The sequence below is a fragment of the Tamandua tetradactyla genome, chromosome 4 (assembly GCF_023851605.1).
Source record: "Tamandua tetradactyla isolate mTamTet1 chromosome 4, mTamTet1.pri, whole genome shotgun sequence".
NCBI lineage: Eukaryota > Metazoa > Chordata > Mammalia > Pilosa > Myrmecophagidae > Tamandua > Tamandua tetradactyla.
Window position 1 is genome coordinate 35,611,407 of NC_135330.1, and position 22,072 is coordinate 35,633,478.

The 22,072-nt window shown below is 36.7% G+C and overlaps 1 protein-coding gene across 2 annotated transcripts in view; it reads left to right on the forward strand.

The window, feature by feature from the left end:
* XPR1 (xenotropic and polytropic retrovirus receptor 1) overlaps positions 1 to 22,072 on the forward strand; it is a 309,953-nt gene that overhangs the window by 150,259 nt on the left and 137,622 nt on the right. The gene's annotated exons all lie outside the window — the stretch shown is intronic.

A 22,072-nucleotide genomic window follows, 5' to 3' on the forward strand; every position in this document is an offset into this window, starting at 1 on the left:
AACACTCATATCAGTCTCTCTAGAGCTGTAGTCTCCAGAGTGGGATCTGTAAGATAACTTTCGAGTACAAGAAGAAAATGTTAAAACTTCTCTTTATTATGTCTGACTGTTTTACATTTTCTGGGTTTTATATGTGTATGTTGCAATGTACGTAATATGTATTAGTAAAACAATACAAGTCAATACTTTGTAAGTAAATATAAAATTATGAGATGCTTTTCAGAATTTTTATTGTCTTCATAATGAAAAATTTTCAATAATGAACCCTTCCAGAGCCCTGCCTTCAGACAGCAAGATTCCTGTGAAACCTAGTTGATAATCACATTGTTTCATGAGTACAGAATTGGTACAAAGTGAATTAGATTCAGAGGAACATTTCATCCAGACTCTGGAGAAACCTTACACATTATCCTTGTTGCACTATTGAATTTACATCCTAATAAATAACTGGAATACCTATCACATGTAGTCTATTCCTTGAGCAGTAAATGGGTATACAAAAATTATTACCCTAGAGTTTTTGTATGTACTATCAGAAAGATAAAGTTACTCTATATATTTTTCCTTTTTATATTTAATATGCAAAACACATTCCTGCTTGTATTATTATTGAATTAAAGGAGTTTTCATTTTCTTAAACAGCCGTGATCACTGAGAATATAACTTCATCTCTTGGTAAAGCCTTTGGAAATGTCTTAATCCTGTGACTTGCATAATCATAAACAGAATATTAGTGTGGGTTAATTTGGGATAAATCATTTTATAACAACTTTACAAGTTTATCTTCAGGTGATTTTTTTCCTAACTTGATCATAAATTCTGGAAGAATTTTATTCATGTGTCATTTCTGTGCAGCCCTCCTAAGTGGAGGCTAATCAGTTTCTTTCTACAGCTGACAGAGTGGGAGGAGGAGGGAGCAGGCAATAAGAAGGAGCTGCTAGAAGTGAGAGGCTGAATTCATTATTCTCCCAGCTCCCTGTTGTTCCTTCCAAGTCAGTATTTCTATGTCTTCCTGTAAAAATGGATCTTTCCATGGTGTTCTGAAAACTTAGACACCTGGTTCCCAATCTAAATCTCCACCTTAACATTTTATATCATCTTGGATGGATTCAGTGTCCGTGTGAATAACCCATTTTCAGTTTCAATCCACTTTGGCCATGTACTCCTGTGACTACACCCATCACCCAGAACTACCCTCCTCTAAAATATTAAACTCTAATATGTGAGCCAATGAGTACATCTCTTAGCCTTTAAGCTCTCCACTCCCCTATTTTAACTTCTTTTTTTCCATTTCACAGAGCTCAAGTACCTTGACTCCATTATTATATTCCAATCTATCATGCCTCTCCCAAATTAACTTCATTCTCCATCAATCATTCTAACCACCTTGTTCCTTTTACCCAGATTGCCTTATATTACTTACGTGTAACAGAACTTCATCTGTGGACCAAGCTAGCTTTTTACTTTCCTCATAACTGCCCTTCCTACCCCCTGCCCTAGGGGTGCTTAGGGCAATTGGGAAAAAAAAAATTGTGCAGCAGCACAATTGGAAACAAATTAGAACCACTATAAATTTACGATTGCACCTCACCTGGTACCCTGAAAACTGCCTGTGGCTCATAATTAGTACTTTTTCCATGTTCCAGAATGCTTTTTAAAATCTTACATCATGCTCCTCAATTCTCTAACCCCACCATCTTCCCTCTCATTCTCACTTTATCCCCTACTTTACAAATAAAAATAAAAGCCATCAACTCCTGTTAAACCTTTACTTATCTATGCCGCCACTACCCCTGCCAATATATATGTAGCCGTTCTCATCCTTATTTTCCTCTGATATTTGTAGAAGAGATAATCTCTCTGTGGTCCATGGCAAATCTCTATAACTGTTGAGTGAATTCCAGCCCTTCGAGGCCTTGCTCCAGTAATTATTTCCCCTAACAATTGTTGAATAAAAGTTTCTTTAACTTCATTTTTTACTGGTTTAGTCCCCTCAGCAAGTCACTCCCTTCAAACAAAAAAATAAGCAAGGAAGTTTCTTACCTCTGTATGCTCCCTCTCTTCTTTCATTTATGACTAGACTTCTTCCTAGGCAGAGGGAGTAGTTTGTGCAAAGGCACAGAGCCATGAAGGGGGATGGCATATTTGCATATCTTTTTTGCTAGACTGTAAACATCTGGAAGGCTAAGACAACATAGTAATATTATTTGAAATCATGCAGATGGATAGGTTTTCAGCAAGGGAGAAATGAGAAGAAGAAATTGCATTTGTTCCAAAGGTAAAGATAATTTCCACAATTAGGCAATAAAAGGATAAAGAGGAACCAGCAGTATAGTTGGAGAAAGAGAGGGGAACCATGTAGAAGGAAGAGAAGGAGGAGGACATGAAAAAAAGAGGCATGTTACAGTGGAAGCTGTATTTAGACTGAGAAAAGAATATTGGATATCATCTAAGGATGTAAATGAAATAAACATAAAATCAAATTTACTAGCATGTGTTGGGGAAAGAATCGTGTCCCCCACAAAAGGTAGGTTCAGGTCCCAATCCCTGGTTCTGTGGGTGTGAACCCATTTGTAAATAGGACCTTTGAAGATGTTGTTAGTTAAGGTGTACCCAAACAGAATGAGGATGAACCTTAATCCAATATAGGTAAAGTCCTTATAAGCAAAGGAAATTGGACACAGAAAGAGAAGCCACAGAGAGCTGTCAGAAGCTGGAAGACAGTGGAACCTGGAAGAGAAAGATGGCACATGTGCATTGTCATGTGATGGAAATCAAGGAGCACCAAAGATCGCCAGCCAGCCAGAAGATACTGACCCTGGGAGGAAGCAGACCTTGAGTCTTCTGAAACCTTGAGCCAGTTAATTCCTGTTGTTAAGCCAACACATTGTATGGTATTTGTTTTGGCAGTTGGGAAACTAAATAAGGGGATATATATATATTTTGTTTGTTTATTTTTAACATTTTAATTGTATAGTATAACGTATATACAGAGCAAAGAAATCAAAAAGCAATAGTTTTCAAAGCACTCTTCAACAATTAATTACAGAACAGATCCCAGAGTTTGTCATGGGCTACCATATGATCCTCTCATATTTTTCCTTGTAACTGATCCAGAATATAGGAGGCTAGAGGGCTTAAATACTTTTTTATGATCACAGTTGACTTTTTTCCCTTCTTTTTTATGAAAAATAACATATATACAAAAAAGCTAAAAATTTCAAAGCACAGCACCACAATTAGTTGTAGAACATATTTCAGATTTTGACATGGGTTACAATTCTACAATTTTAGGTTACTTCTAACTGCTCTAAAATACTGGAGACTACTAAAAGAGATATCAATTTAATGATTCAGCTTTCATATTCATTTGTTAAATGTTACCTTCTCTGTATAACTCCACCATCACCTTTGATCTTTCCATCCCTGTCTTTAGGTATGTTTGGGCTATGGCAATTCTAAATTTTTCCTATTGGAAGGGTCTGTCACTAATATGGGGTAGGGAGATGGAGCTATCCGATGTTCTGGAGAGGTTGGGCTAGGTTTCAGGACTCATCTGGACCAGGACCCATCTGGAGGTCACAGGTTTCTGAAAAGTTACTCTAGTGCCTGGAACACTTGTGGAATCTTATATATTGCCCTAGGTGTTCTTTAGGGTTGGCTGGAATGCTCCTAGTTGGGGATTGGCAGATTATGATAGGTAGCAAGATCTACCTGAAGTTTGCATAAGAGCAACCTCCAGAGTAGCCTCTCAACTCTATTTGAACTCTGTCTGCCACTGATACTTTATTAATTACACTTCTTTTCCCCCTTTTGGTCAGGGTGGAATTGTTTATCCCACAGTGCCAGGTAAGTCATCGCCGGGCATCATCTCCCATGTCGCCAGGAAGACTTTCACCCCTGGATATTATGTCCTACATAGGGGAAAGGGTAATGATTTTACTTGCAGAGTTGAGCTTAGAGAGAGTGAGGCCAAATCTGAGCAAAAAAAGAGGTCCTCCAGAAGTAACTTAGGCATACCTGTAGGTAGTTTAAGCTTCTCTGCTACCTACACATATATATATATATATTTTTGAAGGATCTTTGTTCTCAACTCTAAATAAATGATTTAGGTTATAAATAATAAGTAAAGCTTCTTGGTTTACAAAGAAAAATATCTTCACTTAGCAAGAGAGAAATACTTTTTATATTTTGAGTTACAGCAAAGAAATAAACAATTTATATATATACACATATACACATTATGATGCAGTATACATATATAGATGTGTTTTATGTATGTTTATATCTATGCTATATATTTAAATAATTTAAAATGTTTTCATGAAACAATATTTATCCTTATTACCTATAATATGCTTTATTTTCTGTATTTTTCTTTAACTTTTTAAATGCTTATTATGATCCACTAGATTGATTTCATGACTCACAATTAGACTGCAACCCTAAATTCGAAAAATGGTATCTTAGAATGTATTGTTTTTTGATCATGTTTCCTAAATAGTTTTAGGCTGTTACTATTAAAAAATTGGGGGCTATCATTTAACATTTCTCATTTCTGTGTGTATTGGTAGGACCATTCAGTCACGTCTCTTAATGTCCTCATAAAGTAGGTAGAAATTGATAGTTTCCAGACTGACATTTTGCCAAGTCAGGAAGAAATGGATATTATGAAGATATGATTGACAGAAATAGAATTTGGCATTTCTCCTAGACAGTATCATCTTTCTCTTTATTTGGCCTTCTTCTCCAACCAAGGGAAATTGTTTTATAGACTGCAGTCCTCAGATACTGGGGCACATGGAAAATCATGGATAATACACGGGTAAATTTAGCTTATAAATCCACCTCCACCCACCCACATCTTTCAAATTATTTAATGGTCATCTAAAAGAGGGGTATTGATGATAAATTGAAACTGAAAATAAGAGTCCATTCCTATTTAGTCCATTACCTTTCAGATATGCCTATTTCTCATCACATGTCACACCAAAAAAAAAAAAAGAACCAAACATGCAAATAAACTGGTGATTTAAAGCTATATGTACCCCAGAAAGACGTGTTCTTTCTTAAATTTAATCCATTTCTGTGAATGTGTCTGTAACCGTTTATAAAGTTGGAACTTTTGAGTAGGCCACTTCAGATAAGGTGTATTCTACCTCATTCAGGATGGGTCTTACTCCTCTTACTGGAGTCCTTTATAAATGGAATGAATACAGAGAAAAAGAGAAAGCCATGGAAGAAGAGGCTGAAAGCAAGGAAACCCGGAAGAGAAGGGTAAGACTAACAGATGCTGCTGTGTGCCTTGTCATGTAGAAGAGGAGTCAAGGATTTCCAGTCTTCAGGAGGAAAGCCTCGCCTTGATGATGCCTTGATTTAGACATTTTCTCAGCCTCAAAACTGTAAGCAAATAAATTCCCATTGCTTAAAGCCAAACCATTACATGGCATTGCTTTAAGCAGCCTGACAAACTAAAACACACAAAAAACAGAGAATGCATGCTACTAAAATTTGGAGATAGTCTCATATCAGTTCTTTCACCTACCATTTTGGACTTTTGAAGTTTATGTTTTTAGGACTAAATTCATTATTTAACCTCCTAGACCACAGTGTATTTGCTTGTAAAATCAGCGTATTAAATTCCAACCCTCTAGGGTTCCACATGTGAAGAATCAGAAGCTATTTTCAATTTTTCAGAAAACTTAACGTTGATTATTTTATTACTCTTTATTTTTTATTACATTTTAAATGCATATTTATTTGCTTAGGTTTATAGATAAAAGGTTTCAGTACAGTATTCAAGACCATGGGAAGAGAGAAGGATTTTTAATAGGAGGGGTCCTTAATGGTGTAAACCCTGCCAATCACTGATCCAGAAATATCCCAGGTCTCTTCTAATACTAAAAATGGTATCACTCTTGAAGTCTGTAGTATTAGAAATCTTTTTTGTGTTGACCAGTAATGTTGTTTTTCATTGGTAGATATTGATCACTTCATGTTAGAGTGCCTTTCTCTTTTCCAGACCCAGTTAGCCTTCTCTCTCCATTCAAAATGCTTAGCTTGTAAACAGTATGTTATATGCCTACTTTAAAAAATATTTATATTGCTTTTAATATTCCACCATAAAAACAGTCAGGTCCTTTTTATTGGTTAGAATGTTTTCAAGTAGCTAAGGGCTTTTTCCTTGGTGTCTAGATAATTTAATGTTTTTCTGGGCCCTCCTAATTTTTGGCTTCAGTTATTATGTTGGGCCCTATGGCAGTTTTAATATGCTTTTCCTCTCTTTAACAAAACGGAAGGAAGAGAGGAAAGAAATCACAGTGGTGTTTTATACATGGGAAAATTATAAAGTATGATGGAATTAGTGATCTCCATGGAAAAGTGAATTATTGGGTTCTTTTTTTAAAAAAAATGCAATTTTATTGAGATATAGTCATATGACATATAATCATCGAAATTGTATAATTAGATGTTCACAGCATCATCATTTAGATGTGCATTCATCATCAGAATAGGTTTTTTTTTTGGCATGGGCAGGCACCGGGAATTGAACCTGAGCCTCTAACATGGCAGGTGGGAATTCTGCCACTGATCCACCATCGTAGCACCCCACAATAGATTTTTGAAATAGATTTTCGTTACTCCCCAAAATATAAAAATAAGAATAAAAGTAAAAATAAAAATGAAAAAGAATACCCAAAACATCCCATATGCCCCCCCCCCTTTCTTTTTGTCTCTTTTTTTCTTGCTCATCTGTCCATATACTGGGTAAAGGGAGTGTCAGTAACAAGGTTTTCACAATCACACAGTCACACCTTAAAAGCTCTGTAACTATTCAGTCATCTTCAAGAATCAAGGCTATTGGATTACAGTTCAACAGTTTCAGGTATTTCCCTCTTGACTACTCCAACACACCAAAAACTGAAAAGGGATAGATTTATATACTGCATAAGAATAACCCCCCAGAGTGACCTCTTGACTCTATTTGAAATCTCTGAGCCACTGAAATTTTGTTTCATTTCTCTTCCCTCTTTCATTATGAAGGCTTTATCAAATCCATCACGCTGGGTCCCATCCCATCCCTGGGAGTCGTGTCCCACGTTGCCAGGGAGATTTACACCCCTGGGAATCATGTCCCACATAGCAGGGAAGGCAGTGAGTTCACCAGTAGAGTTGGCTTAGAGAAAAAAAAGAGACCACATGTGAGCAACAAAAGAGCTTCTCTGGCAGTGACTGTTAGGTATAATCGCAAGTAGATTTAGCTTCTCCTGTGCAATAATAAGGTTCATAGGGACAAGCCCCAAGATTGATGGTCTGGCCCATCAAATTGGTAGTCCCCAATGATTGTGAGAATGTTAGGTCTTCCTAGGTGGGAAAGTTTAATATTTCCATCTTTTTCCCCAATTGCTCAAGGGAAGTTTGCAAATACTTTTTTTTATCTTCTGCCCATTACTCTGGGATATATCAGGGCATCATGTCAACCTGTACAAACCAGCAAGATCTCATTCCCTATTCAAGGGTCCATGTAGTTATGGTTCAAATAAGCTGACCATACAAGTGAGATTAGATAGTGTGCTACCGAAAATATAAATGTTATGCTAAATGAACATCTCTCTCTTTGGTCTCACATAGAAGTTGAAGTTTAAAATATAGTCAATAACATCCTTTACCCTTTAGTCTGATTTACCTTATTTCTACCCAGATCAGCTTCATTCATGTGTCTAATTGAAGTCTGGTCACTTTTTCAGTGTTTCTCACAGTTGCTATATGATGTAATGCTGACTTTCATAGCTGCAGAACTCTAGCTCTAAGTCTCCGGTGTCATACAAATACTTGAAGTTCCAGGGAACAACCAGGTTGTATAGAAAGAGTTCAGTATCTCAGAATTTAGAAATAACAGTTACAACTCTGGAATAGATGTGACTGCTGTAAGAGCTTACTATCTAGGGACGTTTACAACAGGTCTTCCTCTGATAGCCTATACTCTCAAATTCAATTCTCAGCGTATGCACATTATTGTTTGTTCGTATGAGTGAGGCACTTATAATATTTGTCTTTTCGGTCTGGCTTATTTCATTCACCATAGATTGCTCAGGGTTCATTCACTTAGTTGCATACATCACAACTTCATTTGTTCTTGGAGCCACTCAAAAGTTCATTGTATGTATACACCACAGTTCCCCTTTCCATTCCCCATTCAGTATACCCATAGGCTGTGTCCATCCATTGCAAAAAACACTGCTGCCATAAAACACCAGTGTGCACATGTCCATTCCATTTCCTCTCAGTTCCTCCAAGTATACACTGAACTACAGAGTTGCAGCATCAGATGGCAGTCCCACCCCTAGGCTCCTGTGGAGCCACCATATTGCCATCTAGAGGGGCTGTACCATTCTATTTCCCTACCAACAATGAATAGATACATCTCTCTCTCTGTACATTTTCTCCAGGACTTGTATCTCTCTGTTCATTTTAAACAGTTATAGTCACACATCATACAATCCAACCTAAGTGAAAAAATCAGTGGCTTCCAGTATAATCACATAGCCATGCCTTCCATCACAAACTATATGAGGACATTTCTAGTTCTTCTGCAAAAAATCCCATACCCCTCCCTCGTATCCCCTGCTTATTGAAATTTAGCATTGGCATATTGCCTTTGTTAATTTCAGCGGAAGCATATTATGTTACTGTTAACTCTAGATTCTAGTTTGCATTGATTGTATTTTCCCCATATGCCATCTGATTTTCTACACCTTGCAATGCTGACATTCATTTGTTCTCCCTCATGCAAAAACATTCTTACATTTGTACATTTCATCATCGCCAGCAGACCCGGTCCAGGGCCTGGTCCCCCAGATGCATGCACCTGCATAGCCACATCCTCTCCCACCACTGGGCCCCCATGCTCACAGGCACCGGTGTAGCATCCCTAAACTGTGCTAGTCTAGGGCATGGGGCCCTTTGTGTGCATGTGCAGAGCTAGGGCAGCAGGTCAGTGTTGTGCATGAGTGGGCTGGGGATGGATGTGGCCAGGCCGCTTTCTCACAGTTGGGGGTCGTGACTGGGGGCTGTGTGCATGCACTAATCTGAAAGTTTTGTAAACTAATGTATACAGGTGCGAGCTCAAGGAGTGCGGGGTGGGGCTGACTATATGGATTGGGGGTGGGTGTAGCCTGGGTATGAAGATAAGTGCCCACAGCCTTTATGCACTGGCAACTGCCTACAGGGGGCAGGGAGTGGGAGATAGGGTTCGGGAGAGGCAGGGCGAGACTGCACTTGTGCAGGAGAGATTGATTGGGCTGGAGCAGGCATGCATGCTTGGGGTCAGGTTGTGGGGCGGGTTTGTGCAGGAGACTTTGGCTGGGGTGCTTGGAGGGCGGGAAAGCAGGGCCTATAACGGGGTTCATATGCGTGGGGTGAGTTGAGGGTCTCAGGGCTGTGCTGGTGAGGGTAGCGCATTCAAGGAATGTGGCTTGGCTTATTTCCTATTCCCTGTCTCCTTGTCTGTTCACTCCTGAGGGCTCTGGCCTTCCATGTTAGGCTGTTTGCACCAGCCGGAAGGTCTCCAGTTCTCTGCTTCTCAATTCCTCAGCTTTTGCAACCAGGGCCACCTTATGTGGTGCAGAAGACTCTCCTAGGTCACTTACACCCTGGAATCACTGTCTCAGTTGCCCTCCCGTCCCTTCTCTAGCTGTTCCTTGGAGAGGGTTGAACTCAGTGTATCCTATTCCTCCATCTTCCTGCTGTTGAATTTATCTTCTCGTATGTTTTTGAGCTATTTGTATTTCCTCTCCTGAAGAATGTCTGTTCATGTCTTTTGCCCAGTTTTTAATTGGGCTGCTTGTCTTTTTGTTTTTGAGTTGTAGTTGTAGGATCTCCTTTTGTGTTCTGGGTATTTATTTATTTATTTGCTCTCTGGTGAACTGGGCAACTCTGTTAATTTTTTTTAATTTTTTAATCTTTTTAAAAATATAGCAACAAACAAACACAAACATTCTTAGCTTATGATTGTTCCGTTCTACATATATAATTAGCAGTTCACAATATCATCACATAGTTGCATATTCATCATCATGATCGTTTCTTAGGACATTTGCATCAATTCAGAAAAAGAAATAAAAAGACAACAGAAAAAAATTCATACACACCATATCCCTCACCCCTCCCTTTCATTGATCACTAGCATTTCTTTTGTTTTATATAATTTTTTAATTTTATTTTCTTAAATACTAAAAAAACACCAAATAAATGCAAACATTCATATTTTGATCACCTCCGTTCGACATATATAATCAGTAATTCATGATATCATCACATAGTTGCATATCATCATCATGATAATTTCTTGGAACATTTACATCTATTCAGAAAAAGAAATAAAATGGAAACAGAAAAAAAATTATACATAGCATACCTTTTACCCCTCCCTTTCATGGATCACTAGCATTTCAAACTAAATTTATTTTAACATTTGTTCCCCCGTTATTTATTTTTATTCCATACGTTTTATTCATCTGTTGATAAGGTAGATAGAAGGCGTATCAGACACAGGTTTTCACAATCACACAGTCACACTGTGAAAGCTGTATCATTCTAGAATCATCTTCAAGAAACATGGCTACTGGAACACAGCTCTACATTTTCAGGGATTTCCCTCCAGCCTCTCCATTACGTATTGACTATGTAATACGTAATATGTAATGTGTAAGAATAACTTCCAGGATAACCTCTTGACTCTGTTTGGAATCTCTCAGCCGTTGACACTTTACTTTGTCTCAGTTCACTCTTCCACCTTTTGATCGAGAAGGTTTTCTCAATCCCTTGATGCTGTCTTAGTTCATTCTAGGATTTCTGTCCCACGTTGCTAGGAAGGTTCAAGAGAGCGGTGAGTTTGCTTGTTGTGTTGGCTGGAGAGAGGCCACATCTGAGCAACAAAAGAGGTTCTCTTGGAGGGTGACTCTTAGGCCTAATTTTAAGTAAGCTTGAACTATCCTTTGTGGGGTTAAGTTTCATATGAACAACCCCCAAGACTGGGGGCTCAGCCTATTGCTTTGGTTGTCCGCACTGCTTGTGAGAATATCAAGAATTCAACTTGGGGAAGTTGAATTTTCCCCCTTGCTCACCATCCCTCAAGGGGACTTTGCAAGTACTTTTTTATTCACTGTTCAGATGACTCTGGGATTTATCAGGGCATCACTCTGAACAAACCAACAAAATTTCATGTCCTACCCAAGGTTCCATGTACTTATGGTGTTCAATTTAGCTGTCGACATAAGTTATATCAGGAAATGCACTAGTCAAAATATAAATTTTGTACCAAATAAACATTTTTTGCTTTAGTCTCACACATAAGTTAAAATTTTTCAATATCAATTGCCATCTATTTCAACACCCTACAGTAATGACATTCCTTTGTTCTTCCTCTTGCAAAAACTTTTTTTAATTTGTACATTTAGTCATTATCATTATACACTCTAGGCGTTCCTAGATTATACCATCTCGGTCTTCATCGTCTTTCTTTCTGATTGCGTTTGTGCCCCCAGCCCTCCTCCCTCTCTCATTCTCACATTCAGCTTCATTCAGTGTTTTAACATAATTGTATTATAGTTAGGTAATATTGTGCTATCCATTTCTGAGTTTCTACAATCAGTCCTGTTGCACAATCTGTATCCCTTCAGCTCCAATTACCCAATATCTTACCCAGTTTCTATTTCCTAATGGTCTCTGTTACGAAGGAAATTCTCCAAGTTTATTCACTAATGTCAGTGAGACCATATTGTTTCTGGCTAATCTCACTCAGCATAATGTCTTTAAGGTCCATCCATGTTGTTACATACTGCATATCTTTATTCTATCTTAAACGGCTTCATCATATTCCATCATATGTATATACCACAGTTTGTTTAGCCACTCATCTGTTGATGGACATTTTGGCTGTTTCCATCTCTTTGCAATTGTAAATAATGCTGCTGTAAACATTGGTGTGCAAATGTCCGTTTGTGTCCTTGCCCTCATGTCCTCTGAGTAGATACCTCACAATGGTATTGCCGGGTCATATGGCAATTCTATATTTAGCTTTTTAGGAACCGCCAAACTGCCTTCCATAGCAGTTGTGCCATTTGCCATTCCCACCAACAGTGGATAAGTGTGTCTCTTTCTCTACATCCTCTCCAGCACTTGTCATTTTCTGTTTTATTGATAATGGCCCTTCTGGTGGGTGTGAGATGATATCTCATTGCGATTTTGATTTGCATTTCCCTAATAGCCAGGAAAGTTGAGCGTTTTCATGTGCCTTTTGGCCATTTGTATCCCCTCTTCTGAGAAGTGTCTGTTCGAGTCTTTTGCCCATTTTGTAATTGGATTTTCTGTCTTTTTGTTGTTGAGTTGAACAATCTCTTTATATATTCTGGATACTAGACTGTTATCTGATATATCGTTTCCAAATATTGTCTCCCATTGTGTAGGCTGTCTTTTTACTTTCTTGACAAAGTTCTTTGATGCACCAAAGTGTTTAATTTTGAAGAGTTCCCATTTCTTTCTTTCTTTCTTAAATGCTCTTGCTTTGGATGTAACGTCTAGGAAACCACCTCCTAGTATAAGATTTATATGATATTTCCCTACATTTTCTTCTAACAGTTTTATGGTCTTAGATCTAATGTTTAGGTCCTTGATCCATTTTGAGTTAATTTTTGTGTAAGGTGTGAGATATAGATTCTCTTTCATTCTTTTGCATGTGGATATCCAGTTCTCTAGGCACCATTTATTGAAGAACCTGTCCCAGGTGAGTTGCCTTGACTGCCTTATCAAAGATCAATTGTCCATAGATGAGAGGGTCTATATCTGAACACTCTATTCTATTCCATTGGTCAGTATATCTATTTAGGTCTTCTGTGATTTCTTTTAACAGTTTCTTGTATTTTTCTCTGTATAGGTCTTTTGTGTCTTTAGTCAAATTTATTCCTAAATATTTTATTCTTCTGGTTACAATTGTAAATGGAAATTTTTTCTTGATTTCCCTCTCAGATTGTTTATTACTTGTGTATAGAAACGCTACAGATTTTTGAGTGTTGGTCTTGTAACCTGCCAGTTTGCTGTACTTATTTATTAGCTCTAGTAGTTTTGCTGTGGATTTTTCGGGGTTTTCGATATATAGTATCATATAATCTGCAAACAGTGAGAGTTTTACTTCTTCCTTTCCAATTTTAATGCCTTGTGTTTCTTTTTCTTGTCTAATTACTCTGGCTAGAACTTCCAACACAATGTTGAATGACAGTGATGATAGTGGACATCCTTGTCTTATTTCTGATCTTAGGGGGAAAGTTTTCAGTTTTTCCCCATTGAGGATGATGTTAGCTGTGGGTTTTTCATATATACCCTTCATCATTTTGAGGAAGTTCCCTTCTCTTCCTATCCTTTGAAGTGTTTTCAACAGGAAAGGATGTTGAATTTTGTCAAAGCACTTTTCTACATCAATTGAGATGACCATGTGGTTTTTCTGCTTTGATTTGTTGATATGGTGTATTACATTAACTCATTTTTTTCATGTAATTTGAACCATCTTTGCCTACCTGGGATGAATCCTACTTGGTCATGGTATATAATTCTTTTAATGTGCTGATGGATTCAATTTGCAAGAATTTTGTTGAGGATTTTTGCATCTGTATTCCTAAGAGACATTGGTCTGTAGTTTTCTTTTTTTTGTAATATCTTTGTCGGGCTTTGGTATGAGGCTGATGTTGGCTTCGTAGAATGACTTAGGTAGCTTTCCCTCCTCTTCATTTTCTTTGAAGAGTTTGAGCAGGATTGATACTAATTCTTACTGGAATGTTTGGTGGAATTCACATGTGAAGCCATCTGGTCCTGGACTTTTCTTTTGGGGGAGCTTCTTAATGGCTCATTCAATTTCGTTATTTGTGATTGGTTTGTTGAGGTCATCTATTTCTTCTCAAGTCAATGTTGGTTGTTCATGCCTTTCTAGAAAGTTGTCCATTTCATGGCCATTGTTGTGTTTATTAGCATAAAATTGTTCATAGTATCCTGTCATTACTTCCTTTATTTCTGTGGGGTCAGTGGTTACGTCCCCTCTTCCATTTCTGATCTTATTTATTTGCATCCTCTTTCTTCTTCTTTTTGTCAGTCTTGCTAAGGGTCCAAATATCTTACTGATTTTCTCATAGAACCAACTTTTGGTTTTGTTGATTTTCTCAGTTGTTTTCTTGTTCTCAATTTCATTTATTTCTGCTCTAATCTTCATTATTTCTTTCCTTTTGCCTGCTTTGGGTTTGTTTGCTGTTCTTTTCTAGTTCTTCCAAGTGGACGGTTAATTCCTCGACTTTTGCTTTTTCTTCTTTTTTGATATAGGCGTTTAGGGCCATAAATTTCCCTCTTAGCACTGCCGTTGCTGCATCCCATAAATTTTGATATGTTGTATTTTCATTTTAATTTGCCTTGAGATATTTACTGATTTCTCTTGTAATTTCTTCCTTGACCCACTGGTTATTTAAGAGTGTGTTGTTGAGCCTCCCCACTGTGAATTTTCTGGCACTCTACCTATCATTGATTTACAACTTCATTCCTTCATGATCTGAGAAAGTGTTTTGTATGATTTCAGTCTTTTTAAATTTATTGATACTTGCTTTGTGACCCAGCATGTGGTCTAGCCTTGAGAATGATCCATGAGCACTTGAGAAAAAGGTGTACCCTGCTGTTGTAGGGTGTAATGTTCTATAAATGTCTGTTAAGTCTAGCTCATTTATTGTATTATTCAAATTCTCTGTTTCTTTATTGATCCTCTGCCTAGATGTTCTGTCTGTTGATGAGAGTGTGGAATAGAAGTCTCCAACTATTATGGTAGATGTGTCTGTTTCTCTTTTCAGTGTTTGCCTCGCGTATTTTTGAGCATTCTTTCTCTGTCCATAAATATTTATGATTGTTATGTCTTCTTGTTGAATTGTTCCTTTTGTTAATACATAGTGTCCTTCTTTGTCTCTTTTAACTGTTTTACATTTGAAGTCTAATTTGTTGGATATTAGTATAGCTCCTCCTGCTCTTTTCTGATTGTTATTTGCATGAAATATCTTTTCCCAACCTTGCACTTTCACCTATGTTTATCCTTGGGTCTAAGATATGTTTCTTGTAGACAGCATATAAGTGGGTCCTGTTTTTTAATCCATTCTGCCAGTCTATGTCTTTTGATTGGGGAGTTTAATCCATTAAAATTTACTGTTATTACTGTACAGGTAGTACTTTTTTCTACCATTTTGCCTTTTGGATTTTATGTCATATCTAATTTTTCTTCTTTTTGCCTTTACTGATAGTCTTCATTTCTACACTCTTCTCCACACCTCTCTCTCCTGTTTTTTCATATCTGCCTCTAGTGCTCCGTTTAGTATTTCATGCAGACTGGTCTCTCGGTCACAAATTCTCTCCGTGATTTTTTTGTCTGAAAATAATTTAATTTCCCCCTCATTTTTGAAGGACAGTTTTGCTTTATATAGAATTCTTGGTTGGCAGTTTTTCTCTTTTATTAATTTAAATATATCATCCCACTATCTTCTCACTTCCATGGTTTCTGCTGAGAAGTCTATGCAGAGTCTTATTGAGCTTCCCTTGTATGTTATGGATTGCTTTGCTCTTGCTGCTTTCAAGATTCTCTCTTTCTCTTTGACATCTGACATTCTGATTTGTAGGTGTCTTAGAATACATCTATTTGGATCTGTTCTCTTTGGGGTACGCTGCACTTCTTGGATCTGTAATTTTAAGTCTTTCATAAGAGTTGGGAAATTTTCTGTGATATTTTCCTCCATTAGTTTTTCTCCTCTTTTTCCCTTCTCTTCTTCTTTTGGGACACCCACAACATGTATATTTGTGTGCTTCGTATTGTCGTTCAATTTTCTGAGTCCCCGCTCATATTTTTTCATATTTTGTTTTGCTTGTTGGATTTCAGATGTTCTGTCCTCCGGTTCACTAATCCTATCTTCTGTCTCTTGAAATCTAACGTGATAGGTTTCCATTGTTTTCCATTTTTTCATCTCTTCTGCTGTGCCTTTCATTCCTATAAGTTCTGTAATTTGTTTTTTCAGACTTTTGATTTCTTCTTTTTTCTTCTCAATTCATTGATTTGATTTTTTTTTAATTTTTTAGTTTTATTTTTTTAAATACAAAAAAACACATAACAAATGCAAACATTCTCTTTTGATCATTCTGTTCTACATATATAATCATTAATTCACAATATCATCACACAGTTGCATATTCATCATTCATTGATTTGATTTTTGATGAAGTTTTCCATGTCTGTTTAAATATTCTGAATTAATTGTTTCAACTCCTGTATCTCATCTGAATTGTTGGTTTGTTCCTTTGACTGGGCCATATCTTCAGTTTTCCTAGTGTGATTCGTTACTTTTTGCTGGCATCTAGGTATTTAATAGTCTTAATTAGTTTATTCTGGAGTTTGTTTTCACTTCTTTTACCAGGGTATTCTTGCTGGATGAATTTGTTGTCTCTGTGTTCTCTGACATTCATTGCAGCTTATTCTGAACCACTAGCTTAGGTTTTGTTTAACAGAGCAGAATTTTTCAGTTCTTGTTTTCTTGTTTCTTGCCCTGCCTATATGTTGCCTTCCCCCCCACTCCACTGCCTTAGGAGGGTCTACTTCAGTATTATAGACCCCAGCCAGATTTTTCCACATCAAACCAGTCTCCTGTAAGGAGGAAAGAGTCACCTGTGTCAGTTTTCCCTTAGGGTGAGACCCAGCATGTTGAAAGACTTTCCTATGAAGTCTCTCAGCTCTGTGATTTTCTTATCTTGCCCAGTATGTGATTCCTGTCTGCCTGCAGGTCTCACCAGTGTAAGATGATGCAGTACCTTTAAGTTTGGCAGACTGTCCCTGCTCGGGACGTGATTGAGCTGTATTCTGGATATTAAACCCTTAGGTTATATATGGTTTCCAAATATTGTCTCCTATTGTGTGCCTTTTTATTTTCCTGACAAATTCCTTTGATGCACAAAGTGTTTAATTTTGAGATTTCATTTATGTAAATTTTCATTGCTTGCATTTTGATATAAGGTCTAGGAAATCACCTCCTATCACAAGATCTTTAAAATATTTCTCTACATTTTCTTCTAAACGTTTTATGATTTTAGTTCTAAAATTTATTTCTTTGATCATTTTGAGTTAATTTTTTTTATAAGATGTGAGACTTGGGGCCTCTTTCATTATTTTGGATATGGATATATAGTTCTCTAAACATCATTTATTGAAGAGGCTGTTCTGTCCCAGTTGGCTCCACTTGACTGCCTTATCAAAAGATCAGTTGTCTGTAGATGAGAGGATCTGTTTCTGAATTTTGAAATTTGATTCTGTTGGGCAGTAGTACATCTGTCTTTATGCCAGTCCCATGCTGTTTTGACCTCTGTAGCTTTGTAGGATGCTTTAAAGTCAGATAGTATGAGACTTCCCACTTCATTGTTCTTTCTTAAGATATTTTTAGCTATTTGGGGCACCCTACCCTTCCAAGTAAATTTGGTTATTGGTTTTTCTATTTCTGCAGAGTAAGTTGTTGGGATTTTAATTGATATTGCATAGAATCTATTAATCAATTTGGGTAAAAGTGACATCTTAATATGTTTTGTATTCCAATCCATGAATACTGTGTGCCCTTCCATTTATTTAGGCCTTCATGACTTCTTTAGCAATTTCTTGTAGTTTTCTGTAGGTCTTTTGTGGCCTTGGTTAAATTTATTCCTAAATGTTTGATTCTTTTGGCTGTTATTGTAAATGGAATTTTTTTTTCTTTATTTCCTCCTTAGACTGCTCATTATTAGTATATAGAAACACTGTTGATTTTTTGGGTGTTGATCTTATACCCTGCTAATAAATGAGTACAACCCTGCTAATAAATGAGCTGTACTCATTTATTAGCTCTAGTGGCTTTGCTTTAGTTTTTTTTTTTGACATATAGTATGTTATCTGCAAACAGTAAAAGTTTTATCTCTTCCTTTCCAATTTGTATGCCTTTTTTTTTTTTTTTTGGTCTAATTGTTCTAATTAGAACTTCCAGTACAATGTTGAATAACAATGGTGACAGTGGGCATCCTTGTCTTATTCCTGATTCAAAGGAAAATCTTTCAGTCTTTCCTCAATTGTGTATGATGTTAACTCTGGGTTTTTCATATATTCCCTTCATTATACTGAGGAAGTTCCCTTCTCTACGTATCCTTTGATGTGTGTTCATCAAGAAAGGATATTGAACTATGTGATGATATTGTGAGCCATTGATTGTACAGCATGTGTGGATTGTATGTGTTTGAAGATTTCTCAATAAAAATATTTTTGTAAAAAAGATGTATGTAATATATTTTAAGAAAAAGAAAAAATGTTGAATTTTGTTAGATGCTTTTTCTGTGTAAATCGAGATGATCATGTGGGGTTTTTTTTGCTTTGATTTATTGATGTAGCATGTTATGTTATTGATTTTCTTGTGTTGTATCAGTCTTATATACCTGGAATAAATCCCACTTGTCCATGGTGTATTATTCTTTTAAAGTACTGCTGGATTCAATTTGTAAGTATTTTATTAAGGAGTTTTGCATCTGAATTCATTAGGGAGATTGGCCTGTAGTTTTCATTTCTTGTTGCATCTTTACCCAATTTTTGTATTAGAATGATGTTAGCTCCATGAAATGAATTAGGTAGTTTTCCTTTTTCCTCAAGTTTTTGGAAGAATTTCAGCAGTATTGGTGTTCTTTTTGGAATGTATGCTGGTTTGACACTATTATGAACCCCAAAAAGCCATATTTTAATCCTGATCCAATCCTGTGGGGGCAGCCCTTCTTTTTGATTCTGATTCACTGTTATAGAGTGGAAACTTTATTAGATTATCTCCATGGAAATGTGGCATTGTCCATTGCTGGTACGATCTTTTGAATAGACAGAGTTGTGTCTCTACCCATTCAGGGTGGGCCTTGATTATTTTACTGGAGCCCTTTAAAAGGGGAAACATTTTGGAAAAACTTCAGATGCAGAAGCTTAGAAAACAAGTGCTTCAGAGCCAACATGAGACCCAGACATTTGGAGATGCATGCAGGGCTCAGCAGATAGTGCCATGTGCCTTCCCATGAGATACCAAGTAATCCACAACCCAGAGTAGTGTCCCAGAGGACATATGCTTAGAGAGGAAACCATTGGCATCAGAAGTTTGAAACAACATCTAGTAGATGCCAGCCACATGCCTTCCCAGATCAGCCTCTCTTGAGCTAAGGTATCTTTCTCTGGATTCCTTAGTTTGGAGATATTTATAGCCTTAGAACTGTAAACTTGTAACTTATTAAATGCTCTTTTTAAAAGCCATTCCATTTCTGTAATATTACATTCTGGCAGCTTAACAAACTAATACAAAATGTTTGATAAAATTCTGTGAAGCCATCTGGCCCGGGCTTTTCTCTATGCGAAGATTGCTGATAATGATTGAATCTCTCTTTAGTTTTGATTGGTTTGTTGAGATCTTCTATTTTTTTCTCAAGTCAGTGTAGCTTGTTTGTGTGTTTTTAGGAATTTGTCCTTTTCCTCTATGTTGTATAGTTTGTTGACATATAGTTGTTCATAGAATCATGTTAACGATTTTTAAAATTTCTTCAGGGTCCATGAAATGACCTCCCTCTCATTTCTGATTTCTTTTATTTGCATCCTCTCTCTTTTTTTTCTTTGTCAGCCTACCTAGAGCTCCATCAATTTTTTTTCAATTTTTCTGTCTCTTACATTACTTAAAAAAAAAAGTTATTTAAGAAAGCAAACGATACACTTAGACCCACCAAAAATGGATGTCTTAGTTAGGTTAACTATAGGCATATTTAAATAAAGTATCCATTTAATCATTCTAAAACCTGTGTTTGAATAATAAGTTTCATAAACCAATTTGAAATTAAGGCAACAGGGGGAAAAATTTACAAATTCAGGTAGCTAAGTTCTTCAATTCTAATTATTAAACACTGACTTAAATACCTTTTGGTCAGGTATCAAAACTGAATGCTCAAAATATGAGGTAGAAAATTATTACAAATATCTGCATTGCTATAGTAATGACCTATGTTACTAAGCATTTTCAGGTTTTTATTTCAGTAATTTGATCCATTCTGCTAGTCTAATCTATTAACATTCAAGGTAATTACTATAAAAGAAGTTCTTGACTCTATGATCTAGTCCTTTAGTCTTTGTCAGATCTATATATTATTTTTCTTCTCTCTCTTTTTTTCCTTTAGATTACCACTACTCATATTCATCAATTTTGTGCTCTCCTCCAGACCTCCCTCTCCTGTCTTTTTTTAATCAGTTGACAGGGCTCCCTATAGTATTTCTTGTAGAGCTGGGCTCTGTTGACTCGTTCTCTTCATCTTTCTTTGTCTTTGAAGATTTTAATCTCTCCCTCAATTTTGAAGGTTATGTTGGCTGGATAAAGAATTCTTGTTTGAAGACCTTTCTTGTTCAGGATCTTAAATATATCATACCTCTATCTTCTTGCTTCCCTGGTGCTGTTGAGTTTTATGTGTTTTCCCTTGTGTGTAGTACATTGATTTTCTCATGCTGCTTTCAGGACTTTCTGAATCTCTTCAACATTTGACAGTCTAATTAGTATGTGTCTTGAAGTTTGTCTGTTCATATTTACTGTATTTGGAGTTTGCTGGGCCTCTTTGACATGAACATCCATGCTTTTTATAAGTGTTGGGAAGTTTTCTCCAATTATATCTTCAACTACCTTTCTCAACCCTTCACTCTTCTTTTGTACAGTGGAACACTGGTGATTCTTATATTTGCGTGCTTCTTATTGTCCATCGTACCCCTAAGATCCAGTTACACTTTTTGCATCTTTCTTGCCATTTGTTCTTTTGTGCACTCTAATTTTAATTGTTCTGTCTTCTAGCTCACTTACTCTTCTGCTTCTTCTAATCTGCTATTGTATGTCTCCAGTATATTTTTAATTTGGTCTACTGTATCTTTCATTTCTGTGAGATCTGCCATCTTTCTTTTTAACCTCCCGAATTCTTCTTTATGCTCTTATAGTATCTTCTTGATATCCTTTATTTCTTTATAAATATCCTTGATGTTCCATATTCTGTGTCCCCTCAGGAATTTTGATTTGGTCGTTTGGTGAGCCATTTCTGTTTGGATCTTCATGTGCTTTGTGATTTTTCTTTTGTGTTTGGGGCATTTTATTATCTTGTGTGGTTATTTTGCAAGTTTCCTTCACTCTTCTAAAGTTTTATATTTACTTGTTTTTTGGTGAATGTTTCCTTTTGCACTTTGTCAGTTGTTCTCCACCAAATCAAGATCCGGATCTCATGTAGGGATACAGTTCTCCCTAAGAGTTTATTAGGAGGTAGGTCAGGGTGCACTGGCACTCCTATGGCAGAATGGCTGCCCACCATGCGGGAGACCCAGGCTATGCACACACACACACAGAGTAATACTAAAATAATAACATAATGAAAATATGAAACACAAAAACAAGAACAACAATAAAATACATCTCAGAATCAAAAGGATATTCTGGGAATTTGAAGTCATGCTTGTGTCCACCAAGGGGAGAGAAAATTTAAGAGAAGAATAATAATAGTAATAATAAAAATAAATGAAATGAAATCATAAAAAATAAAGAATAAAAATATAATCATATAAAATATCTATAAAAATAAATAAAAAATGAAAAGAACAATTATACCACTAATAAAAATGTATAGAAAAAAATTTTTAAGGGGGGAAACGAGAAAAAGAATTAAAAAAATAAAATAATAAATTAAAATAAAGACCTAGGCAGATGGTTTAGCTTGCCTGCGCTTATCCCTTCTCCCCAGTACGTGACAACCACGGGGCTCCTCCTTCCTGGGGTGCCCCCACTTCCCTGTCTTGTGCAGCTGACCTGCACTTACTGCTTCTAGCCAGCAGATGGCACAACCGAGTCTCCTCCTCCCTCTACCCCTCCCCTCCTGGCCAAAGCGACTTGAGGGGCAGCCTGTTGACAGGTCTCTGTCATGGGGGCTGGGTTGCTGACCAGTGCCTGGGGGATCAGCT